Source organism: Kogia breviceps, chromosome 6, assembly GCF_026419965.1.
Source record: "Kogia breviceps isolate mKogBre1 chromosome 6, mKogBre1 haplotype 1, whole genome shotgun sequence".
NCBI lineage: Eukaryota > Metazoa > Chordata > Mammalia > Artiodactyla > Physeteridae > Kogia > Kogia breviceps.
The window spans coordinates 103,877,244-103,902,852 of record NC_081315.1 but is presented as its reverse complement, the minus strand read 5'-3'; the positions used below and the strand labels follow the sequence as shown (position 1 = coordinate 103,902,852).

At 39.2% G+C, this 25,609-nt stretch overlaps 1 pseudogene; it reads left to right on the top strand.

Moving 5' to 3' along the window:
- Positions 1–18,350: 18,350 nt before the first annotated feature.
- On the top strand, positions 18,351–20,259 carry LOC136794383 (tigger transposable element-derived protein 1-like; annotated as a pseudogene).
- The last annotated feature ends 5,350 nt before the right edge of the window (positions 20,260–25,609 follow it).

Below are 25,609 nucleotides of genomic sequence, written 5' to 3'. Positions count from 1 at the left end.
TCTTGAATGCTCTACTCCTATCTTTGACACTCATGTCTGTTCATTTGTAGGTGGAAGTGAAGTTTGAAAAAAAGGCACACACTCAAGAGCTCCACCCAGGGATGATCAGTTACCTGGACTTACAGGGTGAATTTGTCAGGGTCTGGCCTTCAGTTTCTAAGTCCAGAATCTCTTCATCAGTGCTATATGTCTGTCATTATTATTATGATACTCTCAAGTTTTATCAGGGGTTATAGCGTCATGTGCCTCCAAACTAAATGACCCCCAAACTACTGCATATTCTGTGACTGCACGTTACAATTTTTCTGTCTCCTTTGTGTTCTTGGGTGTGTGGGCACCTCTCCCTTCTGCTGGCCACCTTCCAGTAGCATCCACACTAATAAATTGCTGAGAGCTTAAAAAGGGATAACATAGGTCTTTAAATTATGGGGAAAACAATAATCTATAGAGAAAGAGTGAGGGCCTAAAGTGTTCTTCAATCACTTAAATGATATCAATTTACTGTATTCAGTTGGTACCCTCTTTGGCTTTGAGGAATCCTTTTATGCTCTTGCCTAGTTATCAATTGCATTCCAGGGAGCTAAGTTCAATATAAGTTAGAAATTACTACTCTGCTCTTGAAATGCTCAGGGACAGTAGAAAACAGAAAACGAAACTATCATGCAAATGATTGATCTTCATTCAGTACATACCTGTTTACAGTCAATCGATCTACATTGTGTGTTATAAGAATTTCTAATCAATGTCCTTCAACTTAGATCTAAGTTTGAGGAATTCAGCAAATTGATTAAACCAATCAATGGCTCCATATCGTTAGGGCTTTATGACATTTTCAGAAGCTCAGCAGTTACTTACAGGCAGCAGCAAAAGACAGGACAGTATTGTGGCTAGCTGTCTGCCAGTGTCCTTGGATGGTAACTTTCCCCTTCTTACCCCTTCCTCTCTGGGCTCAGCAGGAACTAACAGGCTCTTACTATTTACTTACTATTTTTAGTTTTAAAATATGGGAGGTGGGACAGAAAATGGGCAGGGAATTCTGTTCAAACAAATATGGAGATAGTGACCAACTGTCTCCATTTGCCTGGGACTGGGGAGTTTCCCAGGATGTGGGAATTTCACTCCTAAGACGGGGAAAGATCCAGGTGAACTGGGATAAGTTAACCACGCTGTATATGATACTAATTGTGCTGTGATTATTTTTTTTTTTTAGAAATCCATAACTGAACTGAAAAGGAAAAAGGAAGATGGTTTTCTAGCAAAAGTAAAAAGAGAAAAACACATTAAGAGGCTCCTGGTGGTTCCACTGATTGGAAAAGTTTATCAATGAATATCAGTTACCACTGCTTGTGGTAACTTGACCTTCCAAGTCTTTCCTACCTCTGAATTTCCCCGCTAAGCCCACATATTTTTCTCTTCTAGAATATAAATCTCCCTTGCCAACGGCGCCCGTAATTTAAAATACTTCAGCATAGATTCTGTGCAGCACAAAGCACATTTTCAGTAAGTTTCACTCCAGGATCCTTCTAAACGGAACTCACACTCCTGAGGATGCTACTGTGTAAGCATTTCCATTATCCTCATCTCAGTTAACACCAGAAGCTTTGATAATTACCATTAGGAGAGTCAGAAATGCGCCATCACTGGTGAAATTACTGGTTTGTTAATTAGCATCGGGGATATCAGAAAGCGACCCTCACTGGTAAAATTCACAGTATTCAAGAAGATATGCGAGTTGACAACTATTTTAGAGACACTCCAGCTATATTACTTTCTTAAGGCTGCCATAACAAAGTACCACAAAGTACAGTGCTAGAGGCTAGAAGTCTGAAATCAAGGTGTGGGCAGAGCCATGCTCCCTCTAAAGTCTCTAGGGAAGAATTCTTCCTTACTTCTTCCTAGCTTCATCTAGTGTTTCTCTGCAATCCTTGGTGTGCCTTGGTTTGTAGCTGCATCATTCCAAATTCTGCTTCCATCTTTACATTTCCCGCCCCATGTGTCTCACTATCTTCACACAACCTTCTTATAGGACACTAGTCATTGGACTTAGGGTCCACCCTAATCCACTATGACCTCAGCTAACTACTTCTGCAAGGACCCATTTCCAAATAAGTTTCATTCTGAGGTTCCAGGTTGACATGAATTTGGAGGCACACTATTCAATCCATCACACTTCCCATGCCTAAAGAGGGTATAAGACCTTAACAAGCCTCTAACTGTAGAGATGGTTCTTGAGAGCTGATTTCTAACAGTGTCCAGCCAATTGGGTTGAAGGATTTCTGGTTGCCTGGTAATAACTAGATGGCATACCTCTGGCATACAGTTGTCAGCCTCACATGAACCTTTCATCAAAGTGAAGTTCATATCACTGAAAAGTTCAGAAAGGTCGGAGTTCATGAGACTTACAGAACATTTGAATGCACTGTCTTGCCTGCTAGACAATATATGCTTGAGGAATACATATTTGTACATGTGTAAGAATTTGGTCTAACACTTGCTTTCATTATAACCTGGAAATGAGATTGTAAGGGAATAGTGGTCACCCTCACACATGCCAACATTTTGGTGGCCTCTGTTATTAACCAAAAAGAACCAAGGAGTTGGGCATAACCAAATTGATGTAAGTTGTCTGCAATCCTCTTTAACCTCACTTCTTTCTCTCTCCTTCCCTTCTCAGCCAAACTTCTAGAAAGAATAATCTACTCTCTCTTATCTGCACTTCTATCATTTCCATTCATCCCTCAACCCACTGAAACTTGGCTTCTGCTGCCATCAAACCAATAGAACGCGTTCTCCAAGGTCACCCACGTTGTTTGAATTGCCAGACTCACCGGATGCTTTTCAATCCTTCTCTTAGGAACTGTGTCAGCAACACTGGACTCTGCTGAACATTCGTTTCTTCATACAACCCTTTTTCCTCGGCTTCTGTGACACCCCTTTCTCCTAACCCTCCTACCCTCTTTCAAGGGTTCTTCTCCTTCTATTTGCCCCCTTCACGGTGTGTATTTCTGAGAGTAATATTCTGGACCCACTATTGTTTTCATTCTACAACCTCCCCAGGTGAGTAATTCAATTTTCACTGCTCTAAGTGATGACTCCAGAGGCATATTTCTCTAAGCTTCAGATCTGCATGCCCAATGCCTGCTCAATGTCCTGGGTGACCCATGGGGAGCTCAAACCTGCTTGCTTAAATCAATCTCATTGCTTCCCACCAACATGTAGACTAACTCTTGGGCTGACCTCAGGTAACGGCTGCAGCAGACAAGGCAGAAACTTGACCACTCCCTCTCATTTTCCACTCTCATCCAATCGCCAAGTCCTCAACCCATCTCTTCTCTCCCACTACAATGGCCCTGGTCCAGACACTCACGGGTTCCCTCTGTGCTGCTGCAGGAACCTAACCTCTTGCCTCAAGCCCCCTCAAATCTACCTTCCATACATACTGTCTAACACAAGAGCATGCCATTCATTCACTTAAAGTCCTGCAATAACCCATCTCCCTTTCTGAAAGCAGGATTTCTCAACCTTGGCACTGTTGACATTTAGAGCCAGAAAATTCTTTGTTGTGGGTAGCTGTCCTTGCATTATAGGATGTTTAACCATATCCTGGTGTTATCTCCCAAGTTGTGCCAATCAAAATTGTCTTCAAACACCACCAAATGTCCCCTGGAGGGGTGCCAAATCACCCCCACTTGAGAAGCACTGACCTGGAGAACAAAGCCAAAAATCTCTAATGTATCAAAAATGGACCTTCATCAGCTGGTCCCTGGCTACCTGCTAACTCTATCTCTTCCCTCTGCCTGTGGTGTATCTGACACCCTACGAAAAATCTTTATAATTATACTTAACATATTGCATCATAATTAACTCTGCATATGTCTGCATTTCCCATGAACCATGAACTCCTTGTGTCTGGAAGACCATCACTTATTCCTCTATCTATTCAAAGCTCATAACAAGTGCAGTGCATGTAAGTATTTCATGTTTGTTGGATAAGTGAACAAGTGAATTGGAGAGGACTTGGAAAAATAAAACAACTTTGGCTTTTGTGCCTACTACTGCTGCATCTCTGATGAGCTACAGCCACACACTCGCCTCTTCAACTTTTGAGCTTAACCAAGCATATTCCTATGTGGCTCTCTGTGTCACGCTGTACACTTTGTCTTCCCAGTTAGGATGTAAGATCTTCCAAAGCAAAGATCTTTGAATCAAGCTTCCTTCCTAAATCTCACATCCCCTACTACAATGCTGGGCTCATAATGTAGCCTAACAATGACTTTGAGAAACACACTGACTCTCTGTAAAAACTTCAGCTGTGGAACACAAGCCTGGGTAAGGTAGTAATTAAGTTGGATTCTAGAGTTCAACAATTCAAATTCCAATCCAGGTTCTTTCCACATTTTCGTAGCTCCATAACCTTGGACAATTCATTCAACATATCTAAGTTTGTGTGTATTTGTGGGGCACAATGAAGATAGTAATAGTACTTACCTCATCCATTCAAAAAATATTCATTGATTATTTATTACATGCCAGGCACTGGAGGTACAACTGAGTTCAAAACAAAGTTTCTTCCCTCATTTGCGCTTACATTTTAACAGATAAAGACAAACAATAAATATGTAACAGATAAATAATGTAATTCCAGATAATGGTAAGTGCCGCAAAGAAAATATACTAGGGCTTTGGGATATCACAATAGGTAGGTGAGATAACCTTAGATAAAATTATCAGTAAAAGCCTCATTGAGCATGGATTTGATCTCCTAAATTACAGAGGGTATTGTGAAGATAAAATGAAATGCATGCTTGCGAATTTCTGAATAATGAATATTCATAATTTGCAAATGTTCTACAAAAATTTACTATTGCCATTACACGGAATCCCCACTAGAGGGAACTACCGTTCATTGAGTACTTGCTGCATGCCAGGCACATGGCTCATCATTTTACATGCAATTTCCATTGATCCTCCAAACAGAAACAACCCTGAAGAACAGATATTATTGGTTCCATATTCCAAGACTGTCAGAGAGCAACTTGCCCAGGGGTCACACAGTTGGTAAGTGGTGGAGCCATGCAGGTCTGTCTGACATCAAACCTGTGCTTTTTCAGTTAAACCATGCTGCCTCTTTCTTCATACTGACTTCCTTCAAAAACAAAGAGACAAGAGCACAGCAGTCGAAGATCAATAAGTAGGAGGGGGAAGGAGAAAGATCTATACGAAGTTCATGGTTCACAATTTGGAGTCAAAAGCCCTGGCAAGTCACAGAATGAACAAAGCCCTCACATTAAGGGAAAATTCTTCAGAACTGTTTTCAGAGATGGTCCAGCTTACTGCTCCATCCTGGGGCTTCAGACCTCCTAGATTCCCATGAAATCAAAGCTCAAAGCAGTGACTCTTCATAGCTGTGAAACAGAACTGACAGAAACACTTCCTCAAGGCCCCCCTCGGGACAGAAGTAGGTGGAAATTTTCACTCTGTGCATCCAACAGAATTTATTTTCTGTAAACAATTTTCTGGTTTTTCCCCCCTGACTACCGAAGACTCTGCCCAGAAAAACAGGTAAAGGGACCCATAAACTTCCATTTCAGGAATACAGAGTGCAGAGATGTACCTCGAATTCAATGAAAGTCATACTTTACAGAGTTAGCAGGGTGGAGAATCTGACTGCTTTGTGGATAAATTAACAACCTGACAAGTGAACACAACCAGACAAGAAACGTGGGAAATAAACTCCCAAATGGTTCATCCCATCATCCACCAAACATTCATTAAGCATTAATATTGTGTCTGGCTTAATGAAACAATTGCCATTTGCAGCAACATGGATGGACCTAGAGATTATCATACTAACTGAAGTAAGTCAGAAAGACAAATACTATATGATATCACTTATATGTGGAATCTAAAATATGACACAAATGAACTTATCTGTGAAACGGACACACAGACATAGAGAACATACCTGTGGTTGCCAAGGAGGAGGGGGGGTGGAAGAGAGAAAGATTGGGAGTTTGGGATTATCAGATGCAAACTATTATTTTATAGAACGGATAAACAACAAGGTCCTATTCTATAGCACAGGGAACTAGATTCAATATCCTGTGATAAACCATAATGGAAAAGAATAAGAATATATATGTGCGTGACTGAGTCACTTTGCTGTACAGCAGAAATTAACACAACATTGTAAATCAACAACAAAAATAAAAAAGTTTTAGAAGTTTTTTAAAAAGAATCAAGAATCAGAAAAAAAAATATTGTGTCTGGCTCGGAAGGAAGACACATGCTGCATTACTGTTCATAGTGTTAATTTACTTAACTATATTTGCATTTTGTCCAAGAGTAAACACAACTGAATAATATTTATTGTACAACACGTTCTGCACTTTTTAAATTAAAATAACAGCTGTGTGCTGGTAAGGGTTTGCCAGCTGTCCAAGGAGGAGTGGGTGGTGAGAAGCCTAATGATAGAGTCTGCCAATTTCCATGGTGTAAATATTTCCGCCATGGCCAGTTTTGAGCTGCCACTGTGAAATAACTCAGATGAGGAGTTCAGAGAGATGCCAGGAGCCGGGGAGCCAGCTCCAGCACTCCACTGAAGATCAGAAGTTTGCTAGTGAAGTTTTTCCCCAGCAGCTTGAGAAGAAGTAAAATGTAGTCCACAACTTGCAAGTTAAGAAGACAGCATAACATAATAGAAAAAGCACAAAATAAAATTTCAGAACCCTGAGTTCTAGGCTTGCCTCTGCCTCGGATATCCTGTGTAATTTGGGAGTAGACATTTTTCCCACTCTGAGTCCAAGCGTCTTGTGCCTAAAAGGCGGGATTGAGACACATCAGTAGTTTTAACCATGGCTACACATTTGAATCACTGTGGATTTTTTTTTTAACTACAGCTGCCTGGATTCTACCTGTCAGAATGATTCTGAGGGTTTAGAGAGGTCTCTAGGGATCTTCCTTTTTTTGTTGTTTTGTTTTGTTTTGCTTAACTCCATCTTTCTATACGTATATCTGAGACTGGGGAAGCATTGGACTGTTTTATGTTTTAGGCCCCTCCTAAGTGAAATATCCATATTTCTAGCCTAACTAGTGTTGCACACAGATTAACGGTGACCCCCAATGATCTCTATCTCCCAGCATTCATGCCCTTGTATAGTCTCCTCCCCTGCAGGGTGGGCAGGGCTTGTGACTTGCTTCTAACCAGTAGAACATGGCAAAGGTAACGGGATGTCATTCCCATGGTTCTGTTACATTATGTAGGACTCCATCTTGCTGACAGACTTGTCCTAGAGATTCTCATTCTCCTGCAGGCCCTAAGAGAGCACGCAGCCATGCGGTGAGCTGCCTGTGGAGGGACCACGTGGCAGAGAGAGCTGGGGGAGACACCAGCCAACAGCCAGCAAAAAGCTTCAGTTCTTAGTCCTACAACCACAAAGAAACCAACTCTGCCAACAATATGAGTGACCTTGGCAGCAGATTCTCCTCCAGCTGAGCCTCCAGAAGTGAGGCAGCCCAGCTGGCACCTCAATTACAGCTTCATGAGACCCTAAAACAGAGAACACAGTTAAACTGCGCCTGGGCTCCTGATTCAGAGACACTGAGATAATAATTATGTATGGTTTTTAAGCTGCTATGTTTGAGGTAATTTATTATAAGGCATAAAACATACATCCCCAAACACTAGAACCTCATTCAGCTAGAGATGCTGAAACCAACAGATTCACGCTTCCCTTTTCAAGCCCACTCCACGGCGTAAGCTCACTGCACGGAGTGACTGGAGGATTATGTCACGCTTTTAAAAATATAATTTGATTCCCCCTTTTTATCAGTCTTTAGTTTGCTAAATTTTATTAAGTTGAATGTGCAGATGATGTGACCTCACTGTAAAATTATATTACACTTTCTGGTTTATAAACTTTCTTAATCTTTACCATGTCCCTGTGTAGTCCCCCTTTATTGTTGTACTAGTTTTCTTTTGCTGAGTAAAAAAATTACCACAAACTTAGAGGCTTAAAAACACATTCATTCACAATAGCCAAAAGGTGGAAGCAACCCAAGTGTCCATCGAGAGGTGGATGAATAAATAAAATGTGGATTGGAATACTATTCAGAATATACACATATACACTGAATAACGGAATATTATTCAGGCTTAAAAAGGAAGGAAATTCTGACACATGCTACAACCTGGATGAACTGTGAAGATATACATGACATGAAACATCAGTCACACACAAAAAAAATCCTGTATGGTTCTGTTTTTATGAATTATCTAGATTAGTCAAATTCATGGAAACAGAAAGGAGAATAGTGGTTGACAGAGCTGGGGGTGAGGGGAAATGGGGAGTTGCTGTTTAACGGGTATCTAGTTTTCAGTTTTGCAAGATGAAAACTTTCTGGAGATCGGTTGCACAACAATGTGAATATACTTAACACTACTGAACTTAAAAATGGTTAAGATGGTGAATTTTATATTGTGGGTATTTTACTACAAATAACAAACATTTTAAACTAATTACCAAAAAAACCCCACATTTATTATCTGACAGCTTCCATGGGTCAGGGGTCCAAGCTCAGCTTAGCTGTCTTCTGCTCAGGGTCTCACGGGGCTGCAGTCAAGGTATCAGGGCTGCATTTTCATCTGGAGTTTCAACTGGGGAAGAATCCACTTCCAAGTTCATCCAAGTTGTTGACAGTACCCACTTCCTTGCAGCTATATGACCGAGGGCCCTGTTTTCACTATCTGTCAGCTGAGGGCTGCTCTCAGCTCCCAGAGGCTGCCTGTAGTTTTTTTGCCACAGGGGCCCACTGTCTCAGTCTGTCTGGGCTGCTATAACAAACTACCATAGTCTGGGTGACTTAAACAGTAAACACTTATTTCTCACAGTTCTGCAGGCTAGGAAGTCCAACTTTCAGGCACCAGCAGAATCGATGTCTGGTGAGAGCCCACTTCCTGGTCATAGATGACCATCTTTTCATGTTCTCACTGGGTCCTCACATGACAGAAAGGGCAGGGAGCTCTCTAGGGTCTCTTCTATATGGTCAGTAAACCCATTCATGTTCCACCCTCATGACCCAGTCACCTCCCAGTGCCTCCACCGCCAAATACCATCACTTTGGGGGTTAAGTTTCAACATATGAATTTGGGGGGTAGGGGGACACAAACATCCAGTCTATAGCACCATCTCCATAGGACCTCTCCTAACATGGCAGTTTACTTCTTCAAAGCTGGCAAGGGTAGCTTCTCTCTTCAGCCTGCGAAGACAGAGTCTTATATAACATAACCTGGGCAAGGAAATGACACCTCATTACCTTTGCCATCTTCTATTGGCCAGAAGCAATTTACAAGCTCCTCCTACGTTCAAACAGAGGGAGAGACAAGGTTGTGACTCACTAAGAGTCACCTTACGTGTGTCTGCCACAACTGCTGACCCCATTAGTTATACATGAGAAAACTGAAGCTTAGCAGGGTTATGTGACAAATCCAAGGTCACCCATTCAGCAACAGGCTGACCAGAGACCTCTAGCTGTGGACTTCTGGATGCAACTTCCAGGCTCCATTCAGTCCCCACATGTAGGAGCCAACAGGCACTCACTGGAAAGACGGAGGCAACCCATCTCCTTTTACTGGTGGCAGCAAAGACATCCAAACATTAAGAAATAGGTCTCAAGTCTCAGCAGGAAATTAGCTGGATTATGTGGCTTCGGTGTTTCTTTTCATTACTCCCAAGTTCAATGTCAACAATCGGGATTTTAGAAGCCTATTCTGAAGTCCAATCAATAATCTTGTTTGTAAAAATACTTTGGAAAATGTAAATCACATTTTGTCCCCAAAGAAAAAGATTATCACTTTAAAAATGACTGCATGTTTAGCCAATTCTTTAAAAGGAAACTGTACCCTGACTTGTTAAAAATCACATCTCTTAGAAGTGAGATTTATATCATATCAGAGAATCTTAGAACACAACTAGAATACATAGTGCTAACTACTGGCTCAGCTTCAAGGCAAAAAGCTTCCAGCAAAGTAAAGGGAGGTGAGGTCATATACGAAATAAAATTAGCAAGGGAAGATGAAAAGAGATCAGTGAGGTCAGCTTAGAATCTAGTTTTAATTTACACCCAACACTCATTTTGTAACCTTATGTAAAGGTTTCTACCTTCTGAACCTGCCCGAGATCACCTCCCAGGATTCTCCTCTGCTGGACAAGATTTAGGTGCCTTTCCTTGTCACTGTGACAATACACAGTGATAGGAAAAGGAAATCTATTCCTCAAACTTGTGAAACTAAGAAATTACTTATATTGCAATTTTTCATATTTATCCCACCTAATAATGATTGTAGGGTATTTGAGAGTCATGATTACCAGCTAACTCAAAAGAGATTGGTATTCTTCCAAATGAATGCTTTCTGATAGAATGTCTAAAAAACAGGAATGAAGGAAGGAGTGGACTGATGGCCCCTTCCCCTAGTAAAAATGAAGAGATCAAATAACATCATGGAGAAAAATGTCACCAAGGAAAACCATGTGCCTTTGTTTCTAAATTAATTACAAGACCCTTACCTTTCAAGTTCATTTCCTATTCATACTTATTGAAACATGCTATTGCGAATGAAAGTTCATTTTGAAATCAAATATCAATATATGTTTTCATCTTTCTTGGGAAAATATCAAGGAATGTGATTGCTGGGTTAAATGGTAAGTATATATTTACTTTTTTAAGAAACTACTGAAGGTGCTGTTTTCACCTTGTTTTCTAAAGGTGCTGTACCATTTCACATTTTACCAGCAATGGCTGAGACTTCCAGTTGTTCTGCATACTTATCAACACTTGGTATTGTCAGCCTTTTGAATTGTAGCCATTTTAGTCAGTGTGGTTTTAATTTGGACTTCCTGATTAGTAATGATTTGTGCATATTTTCATAGGCCATTTGTATATCTCTTTTTGTAAAGTGTCTGCTCAAATATTTTGCTTAGTTTTTTTAAGTGGGTTGTTTAGCTTTTATTGTTGGTTTGTAATATTTCTTTATATATTCTTGATATGGAGTTTTCATTTTAATACATGAAAAAGATAATTAATAAAGGCTGAGATGGTACAAGGGAAAAAAATCAAGCTCAAGTAGCAAATAGCCCCGAGATACATATGATTTAAACCTTAGAGTTTCTTCAGCTATAAAGACCAGAGGTGGGAGCAGGTCCTGGGCTGGTGTCCCTTCCTATGTGGGTATCTCCACCATCGATATTGGAAAGCAAGCTACTTTCTTTACAGTTTCCATTTAGATGCAACTTCAGCTTGCCTTCATCTCCTATTAGCCTTCATCTCCCGCCATGGTAAGAAGAGAGAATTCTAGCCCTCCCGTTCATCATCACCCCAACAAGCTACTGGAGGGGCACAGCTGTGATGAGCACAGGAGCTGTCACTGATCATCAGAAGGAATTATGGACTGGTGTTAAGTGGGAGCATTTCAGGCAACTTACTTAACCACTCTGTTCCTCAGTTTTCCCATCTGAAAGATGGGATGACAGTAGTACTCGCCTTACGGTTTGTTGTGAATATTAAATAGCTCAATTTATTCAAAGCACTTGAAACAGTGTTTGGTGCTATGTAAGCATTTATTGTCACGATTCTTTCTTTTTGAACTACATGAAAGAGGCTAAATGCATGGTGATTGACCAACTGACAATATAGGTGACAGAGTAAATCATTAAAGAACTAAGATCTCCATGATCTAATACCTATTTCCATGTCCAACCTTACTTCCCAACTCCCCACCCCCTTCTCAAGCCTGTGCTCCATCCTTGCTAAGCCTCTTTCAGTTTCATAAACTCTCCATCTTCTCTGCACCTTTGACCTTTGCACCTGCTGTGCTGCTGCTTGGAACACTGACACCCACATTCTACCCCCCCACAATATGGCTCTCCTCACTGCTTCCAAGAAGCCTTCCTTGACCCAAGTCTCAAATAGATGACCCTCTCTGTGCTCCCATGCACCCCCGGACCACTACATGACATCACTTCACATTCTGTACTGTGATGACATATTTGTTTGCCTCTCCCACTATCGAGTGAGATCCTTGAAAAGGATCATGTTCACTGGGCCATGTTCACTGGCTTCCCTCTACTTGGCACAGGACTTGGCATACAGTAGGTGGGTGTTCAGTATGCACAGGCTTTTGTTGAATGATGAACAAATGAATAAATGAAATGCCTACCAACACATGTTATAAGAGTCACTACTATGGGCTACACTGGAAAACCTAATAAAAAAAAATCTTACAATCCAATTAGGAAGATAAATCCTAAGTAGCAAAAAGTTAAATAATTTTAAAAGATTCAGATACACAGGTAATTACAAATAAAAATTAAACCCTCTTGTACATGTCACTGACCATGATATCAGGGTGGCAAGCTAACTTCAAATAGCACTGGAAATGCTACAAAGTCTTCTACGCAGGTCCAGAAATCAAGACTCATATTTCATTGATGATAAGATAACACATTTTCTCAAATTTTAACATCTCAAATTTATGATGCACACTGTAAATAATAACACATCTTAGTTTAAGCAGAAACCTTTCTCTTTCTTAGTGGTACATAAAACAATGGTGCATCTTAACAATCCTTGGTGTTTGATGACATCCATGATGAAATAAGGGGAAAGGGTCAAGGAAATCTAATTATTGTATATGCATTTTTTCCTTAGAGGAAACATCAGAGAATTTAAGAGCTGGGGTGTGAGGACTTTGCTAATCTCTCCTGTAGCAAGTAATTAAAAATAAATGGTTACAAGGATCCTGGAAGGTCACTCCTGCCCCTCAATACCCAAGGTGCGTATCTGATGCAGTTTGAGTGTAGAGAGCTTATCTTGGCAACCGGTAAGGATAAAACCTAAGAGATGAAGGGGCGTGGGCTGCATTAACTACATATAAACAGTCAGTATAATACTGAACTATCATTTTTATGATCTTCTAAATGCAGATATTCTTGCACCTTTCCACCCTGTTTTGTTTTTTGTTTTTTGTTTGTTGTTGTTGTTTTGTGTTTTTTTGTAGTACGCAGGCCTCTCACTGCTGTGGCCTCTCCCGTTGCCGAGCACAGGCTCTGGACGCGCAGGCTCAGCGGGCCCAGCCGCTCCGCGGCATGTGGGATCTTCCCAGACTGGGGCACGAACCCGTGTCCCCTGAATCGGCAGGCGGATTCTCAACCACTGTGCCACCAGGGAAGCCCCACCCTGTTTTATGAATTTTATGAAAGATAAAAAATAATTCAGCTATCCTGCAAAGTCCTTTATAACTAACTCCTTCCTCTGCCCAATGATCATTCCTATGTGCAGAATATTTTGAAAGGTGATAAACGATTTATTTGTTCCATTAAAGACGCCTCCTTACTAAATGAGTGTTCTTTAAAATGACATGGTTCCAGCAAGAATCACACAATCACTTCTAGTGACCCAGAAACTGAAGATGTGTAATACTCATCAGTATACTGCAACGTCCCACCTGGCAAGTATAATGTTTAATTTATTTGATTTCTTAACTGATTTCACACTTACTAGGATTTTCACAGGGTAGTCACACTAATTTTTTAAAATAATCTTCCTGTAATACCGCGGCAGATAGTGAAAAGTAGATTTTTGCCAGAAACTGCTTTTTTTAAAATTGCAAAATAGGGATTTTGCAGTTAACTTATCCCATCTCTCTTCTCTCTCTCTCTGTCAGTCACACACACACACACACACACACACACACACACACAGAGCAAAGCAATGCTGTCCTGTCAAGCTAAATCCATCTTATTTTGATATTTAAACATATCACGTAATTTGTATCTTTAATCAACACAGCCAATTTGGCTAATGCACATGGGGTGATTGGGTGTCTATGTGCTAATAACAGTGGCTGGGTGCTAATGCTGGGAAAGGCTAAATGCCCTGAGAACAGACTTGGATTAACTGTGAGCATTTGCCTCTTGGCTTTCCTAGAAATATTTGGTTTCACCTCCATTTAACCTTGACATTCATAAACAGAATCTAAAGGTTTGACAAATAGGGACCCAACTTAAACACAAAACAGAATGCCAAAAATCCTACATGCATTTCCCAAGAGGGGGGGGAATGCAAAGCTGAATCAGACCATCTTCTTTTAACACCTTGCACTTTGACCTCATCCAGTAAAGCTGGTTCAAGAATCAAGTAGTCTGTTATTAAAAAGACTTTGGTGTGGGTAAAAGAAAAAAAATGTGTATTTGAGGAGTACTTAATTACCCATGAAAATATTCAAGGACCTCTAGCCTTGAAGAAATTATAGCGTCACTTTTACCAAGTGTCTTAAGGAACACTATCTAGTGTAATTCTGAGTGAATATAGAATTCTCTTTTCAAATAAGCTGGGAATTCTTGAATATAGTGCAGGCCCTCCCTCCTCTGAGTTTCACTTTACCGATCTCCATCTTAAGGGCTCAAAAAACTCTTGCAGCAAAGACACCTATTTAAATTTGGTTAACCCATTGTTACCTAAATCTATTTGACCACAGAATCTTTTTTTTGAGCAAGAACATTTTGGGAATGTTAGCTAAATGAAAAGAAATCCAGGAAAAAGATCAGGAGACCTAAAGCCCAAGGTTAGCTTTCCTTTTAGTTCACTGTACAGCTTGGAGCAAGTCCTTTTGTTTAATTCATGCTTTGAGAAAATAAAAGTGTTGGGCTAGATAAGTTCTGAAGTCTCTCCCAGCTCATAAATGAAATGATCTGAGAAAATCTGATGAAAATGAAGGTGAGAGGCTGAAGAAAATATTAGACATCACCTAAAGGACTGGGATAAACGAGGTGAGAATAATGACCAAGTAGGTAAAAGGGCATGAAGATAGGGCAATTCATTTCGAAGAAAGTCTTACCAAGCAACCCAGGAGCAGATCTGGGTCATTGTCAAGAGAAATCCAGGTCAGACCCAGGAAGACAAGATGCTGAAAAAGCAAACAGACAAAACAAAGACTGAAACAAAAACTGAGTCAGAAGGGTGGATGGAGAGTCAGCCATATGTGGGATCAAAGGAGGTCCACGAAATAGTTTGAGGTGAGGGGTTCATGAGTGAAACTGAGAACAGAAACTTGGCAAAACTACCCTTTTTATCTGGCGGGCAACATTCTGGGAGCAGGAGTGGGCTGGACAGAAGAATCTGTGATAGACCAGTCAAAATTAAAATTATAGGTCACCTTTTCAGCAATATTTGGTTGGCTCGTTGAACCTTTTAATAAATTTTGAATGAAATCTGTCTTAAACTCAGTAAACAAAAAGGAAAAGAATGCGGTTGAGTAAGACCAAAGCTTTCCAACCTAGAATCCCTGGGCTGCTAAGGCTTGCAAAGGTTGTAAAGGGTCGCCAAGTAGCCTTTCTGCTAAAAGAAGTAGGACTGTTGTCTGCTTTTTCAGGATGCTGAGCAAGAGGCCACTGCCTGTGGTTGGAGTCCTCAGGGACACAGCTAGGGCAGGGGGCCCACATGGGTTAGGGGAAGGCAAAAATGCAAATGCCTGACCAGAAAAACACTGGGAGAATAAGAGCTCAACCTGAAGAGCCAAGAGTAAGCAACGGTCAGCAGAACCCTGACGCTCTTGGTTTGTGCACCATCATTAAAAAGAATTTTGAGGGGACTTCCCTGGAGGTCCAGTGGTTAAGACTTCGCCTTCCAATGCTGGGGGTTCAATCCCTGGTCAGGGAACTAAGATCCCACATGCCTCGTGGCCAAAAAACCAAAACAAAACAGAAGCAATATTGTAACAAATTCAATAAAGACTTTTAAAAAATGGTCCACATTAAAAAAAAAAAAAAAAAAAAAAAGAATCTTGAGCACAATATATACCTGCACTGTATGCAAATTACATAGGTATAAAACTGTACTAATAAGTTATATGCACGACAAAATATACACAAAAAAGCAGAAAATTTAAACCAGTGAGAAAAAAATAAAGAGGTATAAAGCTTCTAATACCGCATAACTCCTAGAGAGAAAGCACTCCACTTTGGGAGACCACTGACAAAGACAAGATGAGAGCAAAAGAAGATGAAAAACAAGCGAAAGGGGAACCAGACAAAGAGATGGCTGCAGACATGTGGGAGCTCACTGCTTGCAGCTGTACAGCATGGAGGCATCAGGCTGCTTTAAAGAATTAGGAGGAAAGATAACAGGAATCTGAAAGCCCTTTTTGGAAATTCAAGACTATAATGTAAATATGCCTGTACCTATGATAAGGCCACCAGCATTGAAAAACCATAATAGTTTTTTAAATTTCGGCTAGAATTATATCAGCTCAGTGTAGTCATATCTACCTCCTAACAGATGGTATTGCATTTGTTTATGCCTTGACTTTACAAGTGGGGGAAGATATTATCTTTCATCTAATAAGAACCCTGCAAGACAGAAATTTTTTAATGGAAAAATATATATGGAAGTTCTCAGATGTAAAAATATTAAGAATTACAGGACTAGAGTATCTCTAACTCTGTGATGTGAGGTCATCAATGTGGCCACTTTCCTTCACCAAAACTATTCTTCAAACTGAAAAACCTTTTTTTTTTTTTGCGGTATGCGGGCCTCTCACTGTTGTGGCCTCTCCCGTTGCGGAGCACAGGCTCCAGACGCACAGGCTCAGCGGCCATGGCTCACGGGCTCAGTTGCTCCACGGCATGTGGGATCTTCCCGGACCAGGGCACGAACCCGTGTCTCCTGCATCGGCAGGCGGATTCTCAACCACTGCACCACCAGGGAAGCCAGAAAAACCTTCTTGATCAGTGCCATCCAACAGAACTTTCTGCGATAAGGAAAAATCTGTATCTGTGCTGTCTGCTATGATAGCCCCTAGCTCCATGTGACAATCAGGCATTTGAAATGTGGCTAGAGAAACTGAATTTTAAGTTTTATTTAATCTTAATAATTTAATTTTAAACAGTCACATGTGGCTAATGGCTACTGTATCGGATAGTGCAGCCCTAGAATAAAATCTCAAACAAATGTATAACAATCAGTTATTAGAAGCAATAAACATAGTTTATGAAGATTTGGGCAGACTTGCTAAAATCCCACAATCTAATTTGTCAAGTAGACTGAATTCAACAAACCACAAAAATCAAAGGATGCTGTTTAATAGGCTTTAAGTATAAGATATTAGACTGTAACCAAAACAAAGAAAACCCACAGATACAAGAGGGTCAGTGACCTGAAAAAAAAATAAAAAGAGAATAAAAACCCACAGGGACCACAACGGGCAGCAAATGGAATGAGCCTGAAGCATGTCTAGAGTGAAGATGATCAGGGCTGAGCTGAGAGATAAGGATATAAAAGTGCCAGCGAGGAATCCCTCCTCTAGACTTGGCTTGCATTTTTGGCCTCCACCTCTGAAGAGGGATGAGAAGGAATTGGAGAAGGTCCAAGGAAGAACAAAATGATTCAACTGTTGGATCACAGATTCACAATGGGGAAATACTGGATGCACTGTGGCTTTTTAATCCAGAGAAATAGAATTTGAGGGTAACAACAATATCTGCCTTCAGGTATCAGCGAAGTCACAATAAGTGACATCTGCCAGATGGTCCCCATGCACACGGAGGAGAAAATTACACTTAATATACAGCAAGGATGATATTCCATTTAGCCAGAAGGAAGACTTATCTATTCATAGGTAATGGTTTAACAGGGAAGCAGTTTCATTTAATCAAAGAGCTGTTGAGCAACAGAGCCTGCAGGGACTGAGCCTAAAATATAAATAAGACAGTCCCAGAGCTCAGGACCTTCACCTGGGAGAGGCGTAGGAGGACTATGCACTGCCTCACACCCAACCACCCAACGCTGGGACAAATTTGTAACGAAGAGGAGGAGGGCTGTTGACGATTCCACACTCACACCTCCCTCCCCTCTCTACAAAGAGAGTTGCACAGGCACACCTTGCTTAATGCACTTGGCTTTACTGCACTTTGCAGATACATTTCTTTTACAGATTGACGGTTTGCGGCAACCCTGCATGGAGCAAGTCTATAGGCACCATTATTCCAACAGCATTTGCTCAATTCATGTCTCTGTGTCACATTTTGGTAATTCTCACAATATTTCAGAGTTTTTCCATTACTAACCTATTTGTTATGGTGATCTGCGATCAGTGATCTCTGTTGCTACTATTGCAATTGTTTTGGAACACCATGAACCATGCCCATATAAGATGGTGAACTTAATTGAGAAATGTTTTATGTGTTCTGATTGCTCCACCAACTGGCTGTTCCCCCCACCCCCGCCTCCCTCTCCTCAGGCCTCCCTATTCCCTGGGACACAACAATATTAAAATTAGGCCAATTAATAACCCTACAATGACCTCTAAGTGTTTAAGTGAAAGGAAGAGTCACACATCTCTCACTTTAAATAAAAAGCTAGAATGATTAAGCTGAGTGAGGAAGGTATGTAAAAAGCCAGGATAGGCCAAAAGCTAGACCTCTTGTGCCAAACAGTTAGCCAAGTTGTGAAAGCAAAGGAGAAGTTTTGGGTTTTTTAAAAAATTTGTGGCCATGCCCTGTGGCATGTGGGATCTTAGTTCCCAGACCAGGGATTAAACCCATGCCCCCTGCAGTGGAAGTGCAGAGTCTTAACCACTGGAGCTCCAGGGAAGTCCTGCAAAGGAAAAGTTCTTAAAGAAACTTAAAAGTGCTACTCCAGTGAACACACAAATGGTAAGAATATGAAATGGCCTTATTGCTGATATGGAGAAAGTTTTAGTGGTCTGGATAGAAGATCAAACCAGCCACGACATTCCCTTTAGCCAAAGCCTAATCCAGATCAAGGCTTTAATCCTCTTCAATTCTATGAAGGCTGAGAGAGGTGAGGGAGCTGCAGAAGAAAAATTTGAAGCTAGCAGAGGTTGGTTGATGAGGTTTAAGGAAAGAAGCCATCTCCATAATATAAAAGTGCAAGGTAAAGCAGCAAGTGCAGAGGTAGAAGCTGCAGCAAGTTATTCAAAAGCTCTAGTAAGATAATCAATGAAGGTGGCTACAATAAACAACAGATTTTCAATGTAGACAAACAGCCTCGTATTGGAAGAAGATGCCATCTAGAACTTCCATAACTAGAGAGAAGAAGTCAGTGCCTGGCTTCAAAACTTCAAAGGACAAGCTGACTCTTTTGTTAGGGGCTAATGCAGCTGGTGACTTTACATTAAAGCCAATACTCATTTACCATTCCAAAAATCCTAGGGCCTTTAAGAATTAAGCTAAATTTACCCTGCCTGTGCTCTATAAATGGAACAACAAAGCCTAGATGACAGCGTATCTGTTTACAACGTGGTTTACTGAATATTTTAGCCCACCTTTGAGAACTACTGCCTAGAAAAAAAGATTCCTTTCAAAACATGACTGCTCATTTGACAATGCACCTGGTCACCCAAGAGCTCTGATGGAGATGTATAATAAGATTCATGTTGTTTTCATGCCTGCCAACACAACATCCATTCTGCAGCCCATGGATAAGAAGTCATTTCGACTTTCAAGTCATTATTTAAGAAATACTTTTCGTAAGGTTATAGCTGCCATAAATAGTGATTCCTCTGATGGATCTGGGCAAAGTCAATTTAAAACATTCTGGAAAGGATTCACCATTCTAGATGCCATGAATATTCATGATTCATAGGAAGAGGTCAAAATGTCAACATTAACAGGGATTTGGAAGAAGTTGATTCAACCCTTATGGATGACTTTGAGGGTTTCAAGACTTCCGTGGAGGAAGTAACAGCAGTTGTGGTAGAAATAGCAAGAGAACCAGAATTAGAAGTGACTGAATTACTTGAATCTCATGATAAAACTTTAACAGGGGAGGAGTTGCTTCTCATGGATTAGCAAAGAAAGTGGTTTCCTGAGACAGAATCTACATTTGGTGAAGAAGCTGTGAAGATCATGGAAGTGACAACAACAGATTTACAACAAAATATCACATAAACAGCTGATAAAGCAATGGCAGGTTTTGAGAGAATTGACTGCAATTTTTAAAGACGTTCTCCTGATGTTAAATGCTATCAAAAACTATTGCACGCTACAGAGAAATCATTCATGAAAGAAGAGTCAGTCAATGCAGCAAACTTCACTGCTGTCTTATATGAAGGAACTGTCATGGCCACACCAGCCTTCAACCACCACCCTCATCAGTCAGCAGCTGTCAACACTGAGGCAAGATGCTCCGCCAGCAAAATAATTACAACTTGCTGAAGGCCAAGATGATGGAAAACATTTTTAGCAATAGGGTACTTTCTAATTAAAATATGTACATTATTTTTAGATGTAATGCTATTGCACACTTTATAGACTACAGTATAGTATAAACACAACTTTTCTATGCTCTAGGAAACCAAAAAATTCATGTGACTTGCTTTATCGCAATATTCGCTTTATTGTAGTCGCCTGGATCTGAACACATAACATCTCTGAGGTATGTCTGTACCCCACTGGGGGGAAACAAAGCATTAATAAAAGAGAGAGAAACTGGAAACGCCTAACACCATGTGCTCAGGTAAATGCTGGATTGGTATATATGGAAAGGCTCAAAGTTCAAAGAAGCCAGTGGGTATCTTGTCCTGAATCTAGGATGACAGGGTCTGTGGGGCTGAGCATCCCTAACTTATCCTCTCACGCGCAGAGAGCAAGGCAGAACCAAAAGAGGAAGCAAGCTCTGTCTAGGTGAGCTTGGCACCTGGAAACGGGATGTACGAGGGATCCTGCTGTTGATGAGTCCTGACCAGGGGTGCATACATGGTGGCTAATGTAATTAACCAGGGCTAACCCAGGAAAACTGGATATAGGGTCACCTCCCTTTAAGGTACTGTACTCTTATTAGTTAAACATTCACTTTGCCTAATCAAGGCTCAGGCTTTACCCAATCAGATAGCATCTTCTCTCTTGAGGAGAATGAGTGAAGGTTCCTGCCGCAACTATTGCAATTATATCACAGATATATTTAAGCACTAATGAAAAATCAGAGAAGGGAGTATAGTGAAGGACAACTGCATATTATGCAACATTGAATTAATTTGAAACTATGTGATATAAAAATATTAATAAAGTCCCAATTTATGCACAAAATTTAAAATTATGCAGTTATCAAACCATTGTTTAACTCATCAGGAACTGTTTATTTTCGATGTTATTATGCCAAGGGACTTGTAGAGAGTGATTACACTACTAGCACTTGAGCAGGTGAACAGAAATGCCCACCATCAGAAATACTTTTGTCAGATCTGTGAGAAAATTAATCTTAAATTATGTTTCTTTGATTTATGTAAAAATTTATATAAATTCTTCAAAAATCTATCCCTCATGTACATTATCACTTCTGTGTATGACAGCAGAGGAAAGACATTTCAGGAAGAGATAAAAATTGTTTGCAAATACATAGAGGCAAGAAAAAATTAAGGGAAGGAAAGCAGAAAGGAAGGAAGAGGGTTTGGAATACCCAAGAAACAGTGGGAAGTGGGGAAGGGGGAAATGCGGCTGAAAAAAATTGGTTGTAAACCAGTGATTCCCAAAAGCCAGTCCTCGTTTAAGTATCAGGCCATGGTGGAGTTTTCATTGATTCACAGTAACATAAGAAAAACAAGGACGCTATTTTCTATAAAGCTAAATATATAAAGTGTTTAATATTTTCAAATTATCCTTTATTATGAGATTATATCTTCCTTAATTTGTTGGCATTAAAATATCTTGTTATGAAATGTTGGCAACAGGAGATGACAGATGACAGGTAGGGTTAGGTATTTTTTTTTAAATCTCCTTATTTAACAAAATAAAATTTGACAACCCTCTATAAGTCCACAATTTATTTTTCAGAAATATTACTGCTCCAGGGCTTCCCTGGTGGCGCAGTGGTTGAGAGTCTGCCTGCCGATACAGGGGACACGGGTTCACGCTCTGGTCCTGGAAGATCCCACATGCCACAGAGCAGCTGGGCCCGTGAGCCATGGCCACTGAGCCTGTGCGTCCGGAGCCTGTGCTCCACAACGGGAGAGGCCACAACAGTGAGAGGACCCACGTACCGCAAAAAAAAAAAAAAAGAAAGAAATATTACAGCTCCATAAAATGCAAAAGACAAGGAACCACAGTCATATAGTAAGAAATTTAGATAGTTGAACAAGGTATCAGATTAAGCACATTGAGAATAATTCTAGATATTGATTTTTCAGTATGTTTAAATGTACATCAATAATTAAAAGAAACTACTAGAAGAATATATAGAGCATGCAAGTGTTCCAAAAAAAGAAAAAATATGACAAAAAAGTATTATAAATTCAACAAAGGGAAGAAAGAAAAAGGAAACTAAAAAAACAAAATAAGATAGCAAGAATAAGTCCAAATGTATCATTAATCACAAGAAATATATCTGGGTTATATTCACCACATGGAAATTCCCAGACTGGTCATGAAACCCAAACCAAACCAAACAAACAAATAAAAACTGTCTGTATGCTTTCTGTAGGAATCATATTAAAATAAGACCTTGGAAATTTAAAAATAAAGTGATGGAGAAAGATAAATCAGGCAAATGCCAGCTACTATTCTTCAATCTGAACACCTCAAAAGAAAATAGTGTCACAATATTAATTTCAGGTGAAATAAAATTCAAAGGAGTGAACATTAAATGAGACAAAAAAATTTTATGTTGATAAAAAATTAAAATCTACCAAATAATTACAACAGCACTTAACAAAATGGTTTCAATATATATAAGGCAAAAATTGTTTAAAAAGCAAGCACAAACACACTAAACCATAACAGTGGGATGGAATAGATATTTCTTAGAAAATGATTGTGTTTTCTATACAGACGTAGAGATTAGGATTTCACAATTAACAAGCTTAATCAAATAGCTACATAAAGAAGTTGTACCCAACAGAGAAAAAATACATTTTTAAGCACTCGTGAAACATTTAGAAATAAAGGTGGCACAAAATAGCTCAGTAAGTTCCAAAAATAGAGATTAAACAATTCATTTTCTTTTTCTTTATTAGTTATCTATTTTATACATGTAAGTGTATATACGTCAATTCCAATCTCCCAGTTCATCCCACCCCCACCCCCACCCCGCTTTCCCCCTTGGTGTCCATACGTTTGTTCTCTACATCTGTGTCTCTATTTCTGGTTCATCTGTACCATTTTTCCAGATTCCACATATATGTGTTAATATACGATATTTGTTTTTCTCTTTCTGACTTACTTCACTCTGTATGAAAGTCTCTAGGTCCTTCCACGTCTCTACAAATGACCCAATTTCGTTCCTTTTCATGGCTGAGTAATATTCCATTGTATATATGTACCACATCTTCTTTACCCATTCGTCTGTCGATGGGCATTTAGGTTGCTTCCATGACCTGGCTATTGTAAATAGTGCTGCAATGAACATTGGGGTGCATGTGTCTTTTTGAATTATGGTTTCCCAGTAGTGGGATTGCTGGGTCATATGGTAATTCCATTTTTAGTTTTTTAAGGACACAATTCATTTTCATTAGAAATTTACAACAAAAGATAACGAGCAGCATCCAATCCCCAAAATAACTACTTAGAAATTTTAAAGAGCTCTTTTAAATACTTCCAAGTAAAAGCAAAAATCAAAACCAAAATTATAGACTCTTTCAACATTAACACCAATGACATCATACAGCAAAATCATTGAGATGCACTCTCAGTGGTATTTAGAAGTCTTTGATGTGTTTCTTGGGTTAAATTATATAAGTATTCAAGTCAAGAAATTTAAAAATGAAAACTAAATATAGAGAAAGGGGAAGAAAGGAATAATATATAAAATATAAATTAATCAAATGTAAAAGAAACTGTAAGTACAGAATGAATTTTAAAAATAGTGTTGATCAATAAAATGAAAACTGGTCCTTTGGTTGGAGAAATAACAGCAACAATAATAAAACTGGCAATCTTTCAGCATGTTTGATTATGAAGAATAAACGAAGGCAGAAACAAACTCTTAGGAAAGAGAAGACAGGCATAGTTACAGATACAGAAGGGATTAAAAAACATATTGTAGTTTCTGAAGCCAGACTACCTGGGTTTGAATCCCAGTTCCACCACTTGCTGGGCAAGTTAATAAATCTCTCCTCTGGGCCTCAATATTCATACATGTAAAATGGTTATAATAATAGTACCAACCTCAGGGAAGATTAAATGCCATATATAAAAATACTTAACACTATTCCTGGCTCCAGAGTAGGCAATGTATAAAGGTTAGCTATTATTATAAGAGTATAATTTCAACTTTCACCTAGATGAAATGTATGGTTCTCTAAAAATATATAAATGAGCAAATTTGACTCATAAACTTAGAAACTGAATAGGTTAATAATTAAGAAAGAAATGAGAAATACAGTCAAAGATTTAGGACTAATCAGGCATCAGGCCTGTTTTATAAAACTGTTTTATAAGAAAAGTACTAAACCTAATATCAACTGTTTCAGAACATGGAAAAATATGAGAAGTTTTTCAATTTTTTTCTATTGGGCTACCATAATCCTAGTACTAAAACCAGATAAAAAACAAATATAAGCACAGAAATCATACAAACACACACGTACCCCTTTGGCCAAAACTTAATTACAAACGTAAACAGAAAGTTCCAAATACAGGCATACCTTGTTTTATTGCACTTCACTTTATTGTACTCCAAAGATATTGCATTTTTTTTTACAAATTGAAAGTCTGTGGCAAGCCTGCACCAAGCAGGTCTATCAGCGCCATTTTTCCAACAGCATTTGCTCACTTTATGTCTCTGTATCACACTTTGGTAATTCTCAAAATATTTCAAACTTTTTCATTATTATCGTATTTGTTATGGTGATCTCTGATCAGTGAGTGATCTTTGATGTTACTATCGTAAAAAGATTACGATTTGCTGAAGGCTCAGATGGTGGTTAGCATTCTTAGCAATAAAGTAGTGCACACTTAACAGATTACAGTATAATGTAAACGTAACTTTTATATGCACTGGCAAACCAAAAAAATCTGGTGATTCACCTTTATTTCAATATATGCTTTTTACGGTGGTCTGGAACTGAACCTACAATATCTCCGAAGTATGCTTGCAAAATGTGAGCAAACTAAATCTGGCACATATTGTTTAGATATTAGGGGAAATCTTAGGAATGGGTCAACATTAGGAAAAACACATTAATGAAATTCACTGTCATAACACATTAGGAAAAAAGAAATATATACATAATTAGATATTATAAAAAAGAAATACATATTGTATATAATTATATGTATATAATTACATATATAGTATACATACATATATAATATATATTTCTTTTTTCACAATCTTTATGTATACAATCAATAATCCTCCCTTATCCATAGGGGATATGTTCTAAAACCCCCCAGTGGCTGCCTGAAACTACATATGGTACCAAGCACTACGTAAAATACTATGTTTTTTCCCATACATACTTACCAATGATAAAGTCCAACTTATTAATTAGGCACAATAAGAGAGTAACAATAATAACTAATAATAAAATAGAACAATTATAACAATATACTATAATAAAAGTTATGTGAATGTGGTCTCTACCTCAAAATACCTTATG